Raw genomic sequence first — 15785 nt, 5'->3', positions numbered from 1 at the left:
AGAAGATTGGCAATAATAGTTAAGAGGTGGGCATCAAATATTTGGTTGGTGGTTAGATTAGATTGTATTTTATATAAATATGCTTAGCAATAACCAGTCATTTCTGTTTATCTCAGAAATATTTGTATGATGTTGTTTTAGAGTAATAAACTTGAATGTATTGCAAAGTTTATGCTCCCTTTACTCTTCTCATGCTTGCCTCCCGTGCAGTTTCTTAGACATTTCTCAGACATCTCATGCATCTTCTTGGCATGTAGTCACTTGTAGCCTTGGGTTTTAGCCTTGACATCAGTGTGATCACTTTTGCATTTGCATTTCTCCTAGGCTCTTCCTGGACCTCAACACCTATTTCTACATCTTCATCTGCGACTGAAATTTGACTATCATACCTAAATTAGTTTCTTATGAGTTCTATAACATATTGCCACAATGATAGTTGCTTTAAATAGCACACATCTATTATCTTATACTTTCAGAAATAAGATATCTATGATGAGTTGCTAAAATAGAAGTTCTGGAAGACTTATCAGTCTAGGGAAGAGTGTGCTGTCTTTACCTGCTTCTGGAGCCCACTAATATTTCTTGGTCCAAGGTCAACCAATTCAACATTTTACTTCTATCTGCCTCTCTGTGGAATGATTCTCCAAACACCCTCTTTTTCATAAAAAGACTCTTCCATTGGAACCACCTGGAGAACACAGAATAATTTCTCCTTCATGAAGTTATTAGCTGAATTGCATCTAAAATGCTTTGTATACATGTAAAGTAATATAGACACAAGTTCTGGGGATGAGAGTGTGGGCATAGACTGGATGATATCATGTATCTCCAAAACCATGTACAACATTTGAAGCCTAGCATGGGTAAAGGCTTTGAAATTATATAGCACTACTACTATCAGTTGAGCACACCAGATCACAGACTAGCTTGGCCTTACTCATTCAAGATCTTATTTCCTTGTTTCAATGTTTGAAATAAATTAACTAAATATAAAAATCAATTTAATTCTGTGGTAATGCCATTTCTATCTCAGTGTTTTTTTTATTCACCAATGACAACCACTTTAGAGTACACTGAGGCCCTGTGGCTGTTTTCTTCATCTTATATCTCTATTATAGGTGCTTTGACTGTTCCAGGGATGATGGGAAATGAAAATCACATAACATCTGGATCAAGGCATCTGGTCTTGCTTTCACGACTTAGGCATAGCTTTCTATTATTAGCTCATAAGAGTTCATGTAATGGAAACTTGATTTTCAGTGCAACAGAACAGAGAGTTGTGAGCTGGTTAGGTCATGAGAGCTCTCGCAAGGATAGATTATTGCAGTCATCACAAGGGTGGATTTATTATTGCAAGCATGGGTTTTCTAAAAATGGGGTTTAGCTTCTTCCCATTCTTTCTCTCTTGTTTCCTTGTGAGAGCATAGCATGACGAACCACAGCAGACACTCTTAGATTTCTCTGGCTCCAAATGGTGAACTGAAGGCCAGTTCTTTCTAATTAGTTAGGGTCAGGTATTCTGGTATAGTAGTACAAAATGAACTAAGAAGGGACTTGAATAAAAACTTCATCTATTTTTAAACATGATACCTCAACAGTCATTTGTTCCTCCCTGTCCAGGCTCTTGGATGGATGCTGCCTCTCTGACATTTTTGGATCTACTCAGTTCTTGACCATAGGTAGCTTCAGTTCTTGACCAGATGGTGTGCAAAGGAAGATTAATGGACTCACTTTCTGCGGTGATAATGCTCCCGAATTCTGCAAGAGGAGGAAAACCAGAAGATTTTGAAAGTACAAGTTACCAGAATCCTAAAAACTGTGGTGAGGAACAGCATGCAAGTTATGAATTCTCTCCTGCCTTGAGGAAAGGCCTTTATCTGAATGAACAACGTAAGAAAATAGTACATATCAGTTCTTAATCTTATAACATTTGCTTCAGGTAAATCTTATAAAATGTCCTTTCATTAATTTCTATTTTCAATAAATTATAAGAGAAAATCAGTGACATAGAAAAACCATTTTCGTTATTATAGAAACAAGTAAAATGAGTTTTTTTTAAAAAAGAGGCTGCAAGAAGTATATTTTTATTTATGTCTTTCTAATTATGAAAATGAAATGATAGACATCTGTTCCTACTTTAAAAATTAAGATAAAACAGCCTCATGGAGTGTTTGTGGTCTATTGTGCTAATGAGCTCTTCATTCTCTGAATACTATAAATCTGCAAATCTTGAAACTGTCTAGATTCAGCACAACAACCTCAAGATTCATCTAATCATGTTTAATTAGCATAGTGTGAATTAGACATTACCCTACACTAGCACTCGTGCTACAGATACATTGACACAAAACTTCCCTGCAAGGAGCTTATGCTCCAGTAAAACATTCAAGTGTTATTCCAATGCATGCGTAGTAGTTCTGACCATCAGTGACACTACCACATGTAAGTTTGGCTCCTGTCCCAAAGAAGCTCAGACTCTAATATGGAGGTCAACTAAACAGAGACATGTGATGCCATGTACATGTGTAGGGAATAGGAGAGAATCAGTTGGAGGTGAGTGAGCAGGCAGGTAGCACTGTGTGATTGAATGGCATGGTTCAGTGCTCAGTCTAGAGAGTATCTGCCAATCATGTAAGTCTAGAAACTGACCAAGCTCAATGCAGCAGCAGCTGATGATCAATCCTCAGCCAGAAATAACAGCTAAGTTCTGGGCACACATGGACAAATCATAGAGGGCCACATTCCTTTTTCCTGTCGTTTTTCTTTCTCAGGGTCAAAAATTATTTCATAGCTACATATAGAATGCATTGTGGTCCTGTACTTACTCAGACATGGGAAATATTACTCTTGGCTTACTAGGAGCCAAAGGAGGCTTCTGCTGTTAATACAGTGGCCAGAAAATTAAAAAGCCAGAATTTGTGTCAGCCGAGTCTGCAGCTGACACATGTAACTTCTTTGGTGTGTGCTTAAAGAAATGTCAGAGGAAGCTGATAAAAGAAAAACATTGTTTTTTTCAAATATATGTTATTATTACTGACAGAACTACCAGCTGCTGTCTTAGGGAGACACTTAAACATAGTAAATATTCAGCAACAGACTTTACTCCTACAGAACTTGTTTCTTACCTGTGTAGATTGGCATTGGGAAAAAAGCAGAAATGTAATGGTGTGAATTAAGTGGAAATTAAGTGGAAACAATACAAAATGTTGCTGTATGTTAGTATATATCTCATTCTTATTATTCTAACTTAGAGAGTGGCAGCATACCCCCCATATGATGGGAACTAAAACGTGATGACAAAAGTAGCCTGAATTATTTTTCGTCTCAGCATTTGTCCCAACAATGGCAGTGCTATACATCTCTGAAAATGATTCTGATTCCAAGAAGAAGCCTTCCATGTCTTTGTTTATGCAAACTTTTGTCTTAATTGCAAAGTTAAATGTTGTTTCCCGTTGTAGCTATTAGCGTTAATCTCTGTGTACAATTTGCTTATGGCAATAAAGCTTGGCTGTCTGGAGACCAGGCCTCCCCAAAACACAGGCTTCCATCCAGATCTGAAGACAAGCAGACAAAGTAAGCACATACAACCTAATCATCCCTGCTTCCCTCTCACCACACAGGCTTGTTTCCTGTAGCCCTTTGATATAATAAACAAAGCAAGATGGCTAGGTGAAGGGCTCCAGGCATTTACAAGTTACAGGTGGAGGTGTTTATGTGACAGGTTCTCTCACAGGTAGAAAGGATAAACTCTAGATGAAATGAGATTTTTGTGGGTGTATGAGGAAAGGTAGCAAGAATTCAATAACAGCAAACCAAGAACCAAAATGAAGAAAACCAGAAAGAGGAAACAGAAAGCTAAGGCCTTTTATTTCTCTTCCTGTGTTAGAGGAATGAAGGAAAACAAAGGGTAGATGTGGATCAGGGAGTCTTAATTAAAGATACTGTAATAAGGCCAGCTATTGAAGAATGTCTGTAATAGAAAAAGATCTAAAATAATGGAGATGAATGAATTGTTTAAGAAAGCAATCCATGGTTCCCAATGTTAAAGTGATCAGAGACCAATAGCAAACCCAAGAATTGTTGACCCAATGCAGGAGACAATCACATGATCAGTAACTTCTGCTTCAGGCCACTGCTCTGTTAGCTGTGAAGGGCTGCAGGCTTGTCCTAATTTGTCAACTTCCATTTGACTCTACTTGACCTCTAATTATTGGTATTGAGTCCTTGCTTAATCCTTATACTACAACCTTGTGTAAATTCTTGACTCTTATTATCCTCTTCCATTACTGTAAGTACCTGACAAAACTAACTTCTGCTTAAATCTGACTCTGATGACTCCTCAAATCTTTTATGTAGTTACTAAGTGAGGTCTGACAATATTGTCAGAACAGCATGGTAGGCTTGGTAAGATATAGTTTTACCAAGCTGTGCTAAGACGGGCAATGAGGAAAATCCTAACTCACACAGAGGCCAAGAATAATCATCAAAGGACTTCACGTAAGTGAGGACCATGTCTCTGGTGTCAAGCTTAGCAATGACATAATAGTATGCTCTTACCAAATACTCTATGCAAAAAGAGATGTAACCTCAATTCCCTAGAAAACCTAAAGAGCTAACATGCTATTGTTGTATTCTTGAAACACATGCAAAACAAAGACAAGTAGAAAACTTGTATAAACATTTAAAACAGTATCTGTAAAAAGATGTTGACAAGGAGACCCTCATCAGATATGTCACAGAAGAAGTGTAAAGTAGCCTCTCAGCTGATAGAACTGGTTCTATTCCAACCCTCACAGGTTCCTTAGATTCTATAAGCTATCTGTTGAAAAATAACATCAACCACAACTGGTTAACAATCAGATCAATCTCATGGAGTCATTGAAGGATCAAATAGCATACTACCCTGGAATATTTGCTTCACAAATAACTTCATTCATACTAGCTATTATTAATAATCAAGATAATATTTATATTGCCAATACAGATATCCCTTTTTCTGAGGAATCATTTGGAAGTTTCAGTTTAAGAGAATTTGAGTCAGTATAGGATCAGGTGGAGTACATGTGTTTCTTCCTCTAAAGCTTTACAGGTAATGCTGTTGATCAATCAAGGCAGTTGTGATAGCCTTTCTGGGTACAGCTATTGAGGTCAAGATCATAATTTTGTCAAGACTAAATTTATTTTATAATAACTGTTTTCTGGGAGAACATTAAAAGGTCTATCCTGAACTCACTGAGAAGGCAAAAAATTTCTATGAGAAAATGTTGTTCACAGCATATGAGCTTTTGAAAATATTCTTTAGGTATTAAACAACTCAGAAGGCATAGCTTTGTTTTCCTAAAATCTCTACAACTCATGACTCTAATTCATGGCATTTGCCTGTTCTTTGCATAGTCATTTTGGCCTATATTATGCCAAAAGCTTATGGAAATAGCAAAGCTTCGATCAACCGAGGTTGGAAACAGAGATGTTACAGTCATATAATATGGAGTGGTGTGTGTGTGTGTGTGTGTGTGTGTGTGTTATGTGTTTGTGTATGTGTGTGCCTATGTGTTTGTGTATGTGTGTGTGTATGTGTGTGCCTATGTGTTTGTGTATACACATCCATACACACACATGCACATGCAAACAGTGTACTTTGAGCCTTTGTGAGACTGGACTTAGCTTAGAAGCTCCATTAAACTTTTATTGGTTAGAAATGGACCAAACTGCTGTGTTACAGCCAGAAAGTTTAACAAGCTGCCTTCTTCCAGTGAGGAAGAGTTACTGGGGCGTAGAAAGAGTCAGAAGTCACTGACTAAAGCAAATGCAGAGCAGAAAGGTCACTCACAGCCAGTAAGTGGCTGAGCCCCGCATGTTTTAGAGCTTTTAGAAGGAGGGAGAACCTAAAATCCCCGAGGACAGACCTGGTTCGGCTGCACATAGCAGAAATGCCTCTGATAAGCCCCCAGGGGATGTGAACCTAAGGGAGCTCTACTCAGGAAGTCTGAGAAATCTCTTTAGTGATGAGAATAAGGTATAGTCATCATGGATGAATTCCTCAGATTTAAAAATAAATAAACACCTAAAGAGTAAGCCGATCCCAGCTCCTTTGGTAGGAGCAATGTGAAATGTGGAAGGGTCAGCAGATGGCAGCACTAGATGATGCAGAGAGGATGAGAAGCCAAAGGACGAGAGAGCCTGTTTTCTCTCAGCTTCTTGGTGAAGGCTTCCCAGAGGAATGTACACACAAAAGTGTTATTGTTCATTTTTTTTGAAATAACAGTCTAATGTAACTCTGGTTAAGCTAGGGCTCACTATGCACCCAAGCATGAACTTGAACTTCCGGTCCTCTTGACAGTTTTCCAGGGCGGGGATTAGAGGCAAGTTCCACTCCACACCGTTTCCTGATCAGCTGAGTATGCAGACCTCTGTGCCTAGGAAGCAAGCACTCAGTCAGCTGAGCTGTATCACACTCTGCTGGAACTTACTGTGCAGCATGGGTTGGGTTGCATCATAGAGATCTGCCAACCACAGCCTCTTACAGGGAATGACAGGTGTTGTCACACATTAGGTAGCTTGGGGTTTTATTAGGTTTTATAGTAGGATATAAAGTCATGGCTTTATTTTGGTGTTTTCCTATAGATGTGTCATTAGACTTTGTTCTAATTTGCTCGCCTCCCCCAAATTACTTGCTTATTTTCGTATACATCCCTAGATTGAAAACTCTGAACATGTCCTATGATTTCAATAACCTAGACATTGTTGTTCTATAAGAACCCTTTGTTTCTTCATGTCTTTCTTTCAAAAATTTCATGTATTAGGTGGTATGCTGGATTGTATTTCTAGAGGTTGGAGGACAACTCAATGCAATTATGTTTCTCGTCTCGCTCTGGGGATTATGGGAATCAAGTTCAGATCTTCGGGCTTGTTGGCAGCTGCCCGTCCTCTCCGAGCCTTCTCTCCAGTCCATATGCTTCTCTACAGATGATTCCCTTTACCCAGCTTCTTCCTTATTGCACGTCCTATGGTTTGTGCAGGCACTGAGCCATTTTATAGTGCTGACTATAGATGTTTCTTTATTTGAAAAGAAAAAGTAGAACTTGAATATCTTTGGATGAAAAATGCTATAAAAAACTATAAGTTTGTCAGTAGTTTTAAGAAAATATTATCATCCTGGCACTTTAAATTATGGTAAATACTATTAAGAATTTTAATGGTTTATTCACCACAATGAGTGTTTTCCTCTTATGGGTTATAATATAGAGGAGGACAATTTTATAAAAATGTTCAAATAAAGGGAAAGTGACCAGAAGGATCATGGAGATAGGGTTTCAGGGAGGGAGTTGGGGGTAGGGGAACTTCATTCAAGTAACAAGGTGGATTTCTCTGGAAGCAGCAACTGGGAGCTCAGATAGCTCCGTCTGTCTGCATAGTAAAGAACTTCAGTGACAAAGACCCCTGACTGGAGTGGAAAGTCCTTCAGGGCTGCCGAGCCATAACTTTATTTTGGTTGATATAAAAATCAAAGAAGACATGGAACAGGAATGTTTAGGTCATCTGTGGCAAGCATTATCAAAGGCTAGTAATTGGTAGGACATGGGATGACAGAAATAATAATATGAAAAAGAAAGAAACTGGCCAAGTGAAGACATTAAAACATTGTGTATGATAGACATACATCCATGTATCTCATGTGTATGTATAAGATAACTTTCTTATCTGGTGACACAGAAGGAAAGAGGTGAGGACAGCTACGCCGAGTCTGTGAGATTGCTATCTTACTCAGGGTAGAAGATGCATGTAGCATATTTTTTAATTATGTTCTTGATTAGCTTGTGTTTGGATGTATTTTCAAAGCAGCACCCTTTAGCATGTAATCTTAACTGCTTAACACTGGGCAAGCTATTGAGCTAAAACAACCTTCACTTAAAGATCTTTGCAGTAGTTTTCAACATCAAACTCTTACCTAGTGTTTCGCATAGCCGTTAAATAATCTATCAGTTCACACATTGTCGCCCATTTAATAATGACACGAAACTATCAGTTTCAGCAAGAGAAGGCCCCAGATGTTTTAATTTATTTCTCATGTGTTAAAACACTACTGTGAGGTGGCCATTATGTTGGAGGGATGCCCAGAGTGAAATCTGGGGTGAGTTTGGAGAAAAATATGTCTGTTGTTATACCAACGATAGGATGCCACATCTTTGGAGAATGATCAGGACTGTGATAGTTCAGAGTTACTTCAAACATTCTGATGCTAGCATTTTAAATAATTAAGAATATTTTGTTTTCCTACTCATGAAAGAGCATATATACTTAGAAAGTACAGTGGTCGATGAGCTCTATGGACATTAAATCATTGACAATAAAATTATTAATAATTCAAAAGGAACATCAATGAAAGTAGGGCAAAAGGGAAGTAGAGAATTTTCCAAACTATAAATCAATGTCATGTGGAAAATAGTAATATTTTTGTTTGATATTGAATTTAAGTTATGTAATGGAAGAAGCCATTTTATACATTAAGAAGTCTTAATAAAAAAAGGTGCATAGAATCTGATAACACAGAGAGAAATCTAAGGGTTCCTTTAGGCTTAGACCTGGGAATTTCTTAAGTATAAGGAAGGAGTTGCTCTACCCATGTTGCAGATTCATTTTCAGCTGCACTGGGGGAGGGTAGAACGCCCTTCTGGCAGATAACAATTTTCATTCCATAAGACTGAGAGTTTGAACAAGGGGACCCCAATTGAGGAGTTAGAGAAAAGGCTGCAGGAGTTGAAGGGGTTTGCAACCCCATAGGAAGAACAACAATATCAATCAAACAGACCCCCTCAGAGCTCCTGGGGACTACACCACCAACCAATAAATATACATGGAGGAACCCATGGCTCCAGTCATGAATCAATTGATGAAAGAAGTTTCATCAATTGATTTTCTCAATCAGAATTTGAATGTATGTTTTGGAAATAATTTTACAGCCTTTTCTGATTATTTTATATTCTCCCTCTTTCTTTCCCACTGTCCCTGCCCCCACCCCCACCCCTGGCGTCTGTCTGTCATCACATCACATCATTATCTCTCTGCTATGGGTGGTGATATTCCATGTCTTTTATTTCAGAAACAGTAAGGCACATGGGCATGTTCACAGTGTCTTGCAGCATCTTACTATCTCATAGAAGATCGATGTCTACACCATTTTAGATGTCCTAGATTATGTGGCATTGGGGTCTCATTCTGGTCCTTGGATATGTGTGGAGTGCTTTCACGCTCAAAACCCCTCATCCTCTTCTTGGAAGTTAACTTTTCTTGGTACAGTATGTTTCTGTTCTATTGCGAAGAGTCTTCCAAAGATGTTAATCCAGTAGAATATGCACATTCATGTTAATAGTATATGCAAGAGATTATTGAAAAACTGAGTCATACAATTATGAAGCCAAAGTTCCCAAGATTTGCCATTATCTTATCTAGCACAGTTACATTTCAGAACTTAGATGGAGGTGCTGAAAAAGCAGGAGAAAGAATGGTCTGAGTTCCAGGTCAAGCCTAGATCTGAAAGCAAGAGGCCAGTGTTCCATCACAAAGATGGTTGAAAGGTCAGAGTTCTGATGCTCCACATGTTTGTGAAGTTAATATCACCAGAAAACTGGACCAGACAATGCTTGCTCACACTGTGGGGGTTGAGGGAGTGTGTGTCAAACTTCTGTACTTAGTCTGCAGATTCAAAACCTGACCTCAAACTTAAACGCTATCACAGACATATCCTGAATGATGTTCAATCAAATATCAGAGCACTTTCTTACTCAGCTGAATTGACACATACAATGAATAATGACCCTTGGGCTGCCTCATCTCACTTGAAAAGAGTTTTCACCTATCATCACTGGTATGGAGAAAATGTGTTGCTACTGTGCCTGAGATCCAGACCAACTATCTTTTCAAAGTTTCATTTAGGGATACAATATAGATCACTACTCATAACAAATAGTTATTAATATATAGAATTTTACTGAAAATTCATGAGTGGATGCATTATTTGTAGTTATATAGCCTATATATTCAGAATAGTAGCTATTCCTCATAGTTTTTTCAAATTATTCACCATTAATATAACCCGTGAAAACTTAGCTTCCTTATTTGTAAGGGGGCATAGTACATAGTAGCCTTACTGTATCTATTTCATCATTGGAGGCCTAATAAATAAAATGCCTTACTACTCTGAAAGCTCTTAATGAATATTATTTATTGTTGGTATTTTGTTATTGCTATGTGTTTCAATAAATAATAAATGGAAAAATAAATGGAATAGATACTTGTGTTTGCGCTTATTTTTTATTTCTGGAAAAAAAGATTATACTTAGGCCCAAGGAACCATCCTTTTTATGTAGTTTGGCCCGTATTCACCAACTCTTCTGGTCACCATCATTTTACACTTAGGGTCTTTATCACTAGTCTTGGACACCCAAAGTCATGATATGATAAACTACACACACACACACACACACACAAACACACACACACACACACCACACACACACCACACACACACATACAAGACTCACTCACTCACGCACTCCATACCACACACACACATACACACACACACACATACACACACAACATACACACACACACACACACACACACACTCAAAGAGAGGGAGAGAGAGAGATACAGAGACAGAGAGACAGAGACAGAGAGAGAGAGAACTTTAAGAAATTTAAATGTGCTTTCTTAGTTGCTTTACTTTCTGTTTCAGGAAAAATACCTAATGAAGGGAAGGTTTATCTTAATGTATTGCACAGGGGGTACAGTCCATCCTGACATTGAGGTCATGGCTGCTGGTGACTGAAGAGCTGGTCCCATTGCATCACAGTGAGTAAGAGTGACCTTTGGTGCTCAGCTGGCTTTTTCCTCTGTGCTCAGCCCAGGGACCCTGCCCACCAGTAGTGCTGTTTTCGGTGTTTATTTTTTTTTCACTTCCACTGATATAATCTAGAAGCTTCCTCATAGACATTCTCAGAAGATTGTTACCATGATGGTTTGAAATCCCAGCAAGTTAACAATGAAGATTATTTGTTACAGTGCTTATCCACCAGGGTATATTTTGCTGCAGATTTAATAACTGATAAGCACTCAGGCATACACGCAAATTCATATATAACTTCTCTGTTCAGCATTGATCAATCACCCTTGACATCTTCAGTGTGAATTGCACAGTATGTGTACACATGAACATGGCTCCTGTAGCTGATTCACTTCCAGATATACTCAATTTTCACTTGTTCTCCTTCTGCTCATTCATTTAAAACATATTCTGAAACATTCACCTCTGTTAAATAACCCAGGTACCATGTGAGCTAATGAAGTCACTGCAAAACAACAAACAATTTTCACATGTGGTAGATGAGAAATTCACACATAAGATTATCCTGAGTGAGATACTCAGGCCTGCAGCAAGATAATGGTAAAAGTATCAGAAGAAATCCGAGGTCATTTAGAACAGAGGCAGAAGGAACACCCATTCAGAGCCTGCCCCACATGTGGCCCATACATATACAGCCACCCAATTAAACAAGATGGATGAAGCAAAGAAGTGCAGACCGACAGGAGCCGGATGTAGATCGCTCCTGAGAGACACAGCCAGAATACAGCAAATACAGAGGTGAATGCCAGCAGCAAACCACTGAACTGAGAATAGGACCCCCGTTGAAGGAATCAGAGAAAGAACTGGAAGAGCTTGAAGGGGCTCGAGACCCCATAGGTACAACAATGCCAAGCAACCAGAGCTTCCAGGGACTAAGCCACTACCCAAAGACTATACATGGACTGACCCTGGACTCCAACTGCATAGGTAGCAATGAACAGCCTAGTAAGAGCACCAGTGGAAGGGGAAGCCCTTGGTCCTGCCAAGACTGAACCCCCAGTGAACGTGATTGTTGTGGGGAGGGTGGTAATGGGGGGAGGATAGGGAGGGGAACACCCATATAGAAGTGGAGGGGGGAGGGGTTAGGAGGATATTGGCCCAGAAACCGGGAAGGGGAATAGCAATCGAAATGTAAATAAGAAATACTCAAGTTAATAAAGATGGAAAAATATGAAAATTAAAAAAAAAAAAAGAAATCCGAGGTCAGAGCACAGCTCTGATCTTACCGAAGAATGGATGCTGCTTTGTGGAGAGTAGAAGACATGTTCAGAAACAGAATGCTGCAGGAAGAAACACAGGAGCATGGCTATAATAAGAAGACAAGGTTAGTGGGGTAAATGGATCTTTCGTTCTGGTCCAGTAGAAATGAGTATCCTTTAGTCTGACCTACACTCTGGCATGCCGCATCTAATTGGGAGTATATCCAGATAGAAAGGGCCATTTTTGAATTTCATTTAATTTTGTGTATGGTATTTTCCCGCACATATGTCGTGTGTGTGTGTGTGTGTGTGTGTGTGTGTGTGTCTGTGTGTGTGTGTGTGTGTCTGTGTGTGTGTGTGTGTGTCTGTGTGTGTGTGTGTGTTCTGTTTTTCCTGAACATATGTCTATGTACCACATCTGTTCCTGGTATCAGCAGAGAGCAGAAGTCGGTTCTGGATCCCTAAGAACTGGAGTTACAGACAGTTGTCAACCACCATCCGGGTGCTGGGAATAAAACACTGGACCTCTGAAAGAACAGGCAGTGATCGTGCCTGCTGAGCCTTCTCTCCGGGATCATTTTTGAATTTTTCAATACATTACAGGAAAAAAAGCGATTGCTTAGTCCTCTCTGACAATGACACGTGACCCCCAAATAATGAAGCAACTCTGTGTATGCGTTACTTATCAGAGTTACTGTCTTGTTACTGTCAGTTTCTATGGAGCAAATGTTTCTGCCCATACACATTTCTTGGGGTATTCCTGTACCACAAGAATAAATACTTAAAATCTCACAGTGAACAAAAATGTCAGTGATCTAAGCTGGCCTAATGATCTAAGGGCTCTTAACTAGGGATGTTGTCCACAAGAGCATGGGCTTGGAGTGAGGTCTAAAAGGCTCCTTTTCATAATTATATCCCAAACATCAAGTTATTCTGGCACATTGTGACAGTTCTGGGGTAAACATGAACTGTTACTTCATGCTGGCAACTTGGCTTGGGCATTTAACAAGTATAATTATTATTTTAGCTATCAAATAGAATTCTTATTTCTCTGAAACAGAGAAAACTAGAAAGAAGAGCTAGAGCAATTATCTCCAACTTGAATCCTGAGATGCTTAAATCATCTCTTGTTTCCTTTGCATTAAATATTTATATTGATCTCTTAATACTGTAAGGGACACTTAACACCTCTATTTATATATAAACGACTGGAAGAACACTTTTATACTTTCAACTGAAGTAGATTATTAAGGAATAGGCACTTGATATTGTATGAGGAAGTAGTTTGTTACTTTAATGTATTCCATAAATTATAATTGAGAATACTTAAAATACAGTTACTCATTAAAAACAAGGAAATCCACCCTGAACTTAGCCTTCACCCTTGTAAATTTAAGCCTGTCATGTAATGGAAAGTAGTTTCCTACCGTACCTTTTTGCCCTTTAGTTTCTAACTCTCTTTAATTTTTTTCCTAAGAGAATTAAGGTTAAATTCCCCCTCATTGTGTGAGTCTCCTTGTCCTTCTCCCTTCTGGACCCACGTCTTAGATTTACTTGCTGCTTTCTCGCTGATTTGAATATATCCTACTGTGTACTTCCTTCAACACACTCAGTTCAGTTCTACATTAAAAACCCTACCTTGTGCTACCACCTTAGTAAAAAGCCCAGCCTGTCTTTGTTTTGGACCAATGATCTAAGCCAAGCTTCATTTAGTTTTTGACCCCAGCTTTATCTGCTATCCATTAACCCATACTTTGAAAGCCAATGGTCACCAGGTTTCAACCAGCTGAAGCAAGCCTTTCAACAGGAAGGCTTGTCTTCGTCATCGCATTCTCATCCTTGCATTCCTTTACACTGTATATGTCATACATAGTTATATGTGATGATGTTATCTTGTTTAAATATTTTTATTAGTGTATATTAATTGACCACAATAATGGATTCCCTCTGACATTTCCATGCACATGTGTAATGTATTTGGTCCTATTCAGTGCCCTCTACTTTCTCTTGCTGTCTTTCGCCCCCCCCCCCCGCAACTCCTGCTGCTTCTTCCTTTTTCCAATGACTCCTCCTTGCACTTCATGACTGCTCTTCAGGGAAATGACTCGATCAGTTGCATTGGGTTATTGTATTTTTTCAACCTTCCGATTCAAGCGTCTTTGATAGCATGACTCAGCCTTGACTCTCCTGGATATCTATAGAACAGCTTAGGAATTTTCCTTAATGAACACTCACCTGATATGTGCAGAACATTTATTTTTAGAGTTTCTTATCACCAAATAATATTGGCAAGGATGTACAAATCAAGAGACTCACTGAAAGGACACCATAATTTGTGTATTTTCAGCATCCCTTAATATCTTTTTCCCCTAGATCAAATGGACTGGGAGAAAAATGGGGTGCGGCCACCACATAACTCTCATGCAGCCTAGAAAATCACTTCTCTCTTCTTTCACTGACCACACTGACACACATGGGAATTGCCTATGTTGGTTCTAAGTTGTAGGACAAACTTGAGGGTCCATTTGCCTGATATAAATGCCTATTATATGATCTGGCCTTGACACATGGAATTAGCCACATTCTTAGACACAGAAAGGAGTGAGTAAGGAAAGCAAGAGCATTTAGAACTTTTTTCCTACAGGGATTGAGGCAATCTTCCCTGGGAATATGTGCTGAAGGGTGCTGTGGAGTTGCTGACCGGTGTCCACATCCACAATAGGAAGCGTCAGCTGAGGCAAGGTAAGGAGCACAGAGATGACTGTAGTGATGCCTCGGGGTACAGTCATGGCAAGAGCTCTGTGAACCTTGAACCTCCCAGGTCAATCACCTGAGAAGATGACTTGCTTTGGAGGTGTGCTCCTTTTACTTCACTGCGGTTGAGACTTGACATTCTGTCAACTGCACGAGAAGGAGATGGGTGCTATTTGAGCAGTCTGCATGTTGTGTGAAAGGGAAATACAATTACTGGGCATTTTGAGAAAGGCATTAATTTCTTTTTATGGCTATCATCAGTACAGAATCCACACGTCCCCACAGTTCTTTTGTTTATTATTGCAGTAATTTCATAATTAGCTTCCTTGATTTGGTTTTTCCTCTCCTATTGTTTGCTATCCACTGTACAAATGTAATCATACAACTTGAGTTTCCGAAGGATTAGGGCCGAATGTCATTGTTTAATGTGCAAGTCTCCTCATTACCTGGCTCTTTTTACATGTTCATTTTTTTGACATTTCTCTCCACACCTCCTCATGCTTCAGCTAAACTGCTTGTCATTAAGAATACATCTAACTCTTTAGTGAGGCAATGTCTTCATGTGTATCACTCTTCTGCACAGAATACTCTTCTCTGGGAAGATATTTTCACTGCCCATCTTGTAGTCCAGGTATGGTCCTCCTTCAAAGTCTGCCAGCCTTGAAGTGGGAAGAGGACACGTACTACAGGTCTTGTAGTCTTGCAGTAGCTGCAATACTAACTCCATAGAGGAACTCAAAAGGTTGGTGATTAAGAACTCACTTACTAAATTACATTTTCCCAGAAACCTACTGGGTCCTGTATGTAGAATTGAGATGCAACTGATATGATAGAATGAATGCACACTTTTAGGACTTAGATATGAGTGACATGATCAAACAGGATCTAAGTATTTGCCAGTGCGCCCCACCACACACATTTAGTCA

General features: G+C 39.1%; 1 pseudogene; it reads right to left on the bottom strand.

Annotated features, from left to right (window-relative positions):
* The window catches only part of Cul2-ps1 (cullin 2, pseudogene 1), a 45840-nt pseudogene extending 30946 nt beyond the window's left edge, over positions 1-14894 (bottom strand).
* Positions 14895-15785: the final 891 nt, after the last annotated feature.

This window comes from Rattus norvegicus, chromosome 2, assembly GCF_021556685.1.
Source record: "Rattus norvegicus strain SHRSP/BbbUtx chromosome 2, alternate assembly SHRSP_T2T, whole genome shotgun sequence".
NCBI classification, from domain to species: Eukaryota; Metazoa; Chordata; class Mammalia; order Rodentia; family Muridae; genus Rattus; species Rattus norvegicus.
Note: the sequence above shows the minus strand (reverse complement) of the source record. Positions and strands in the feature narration are given on the sequence as shown.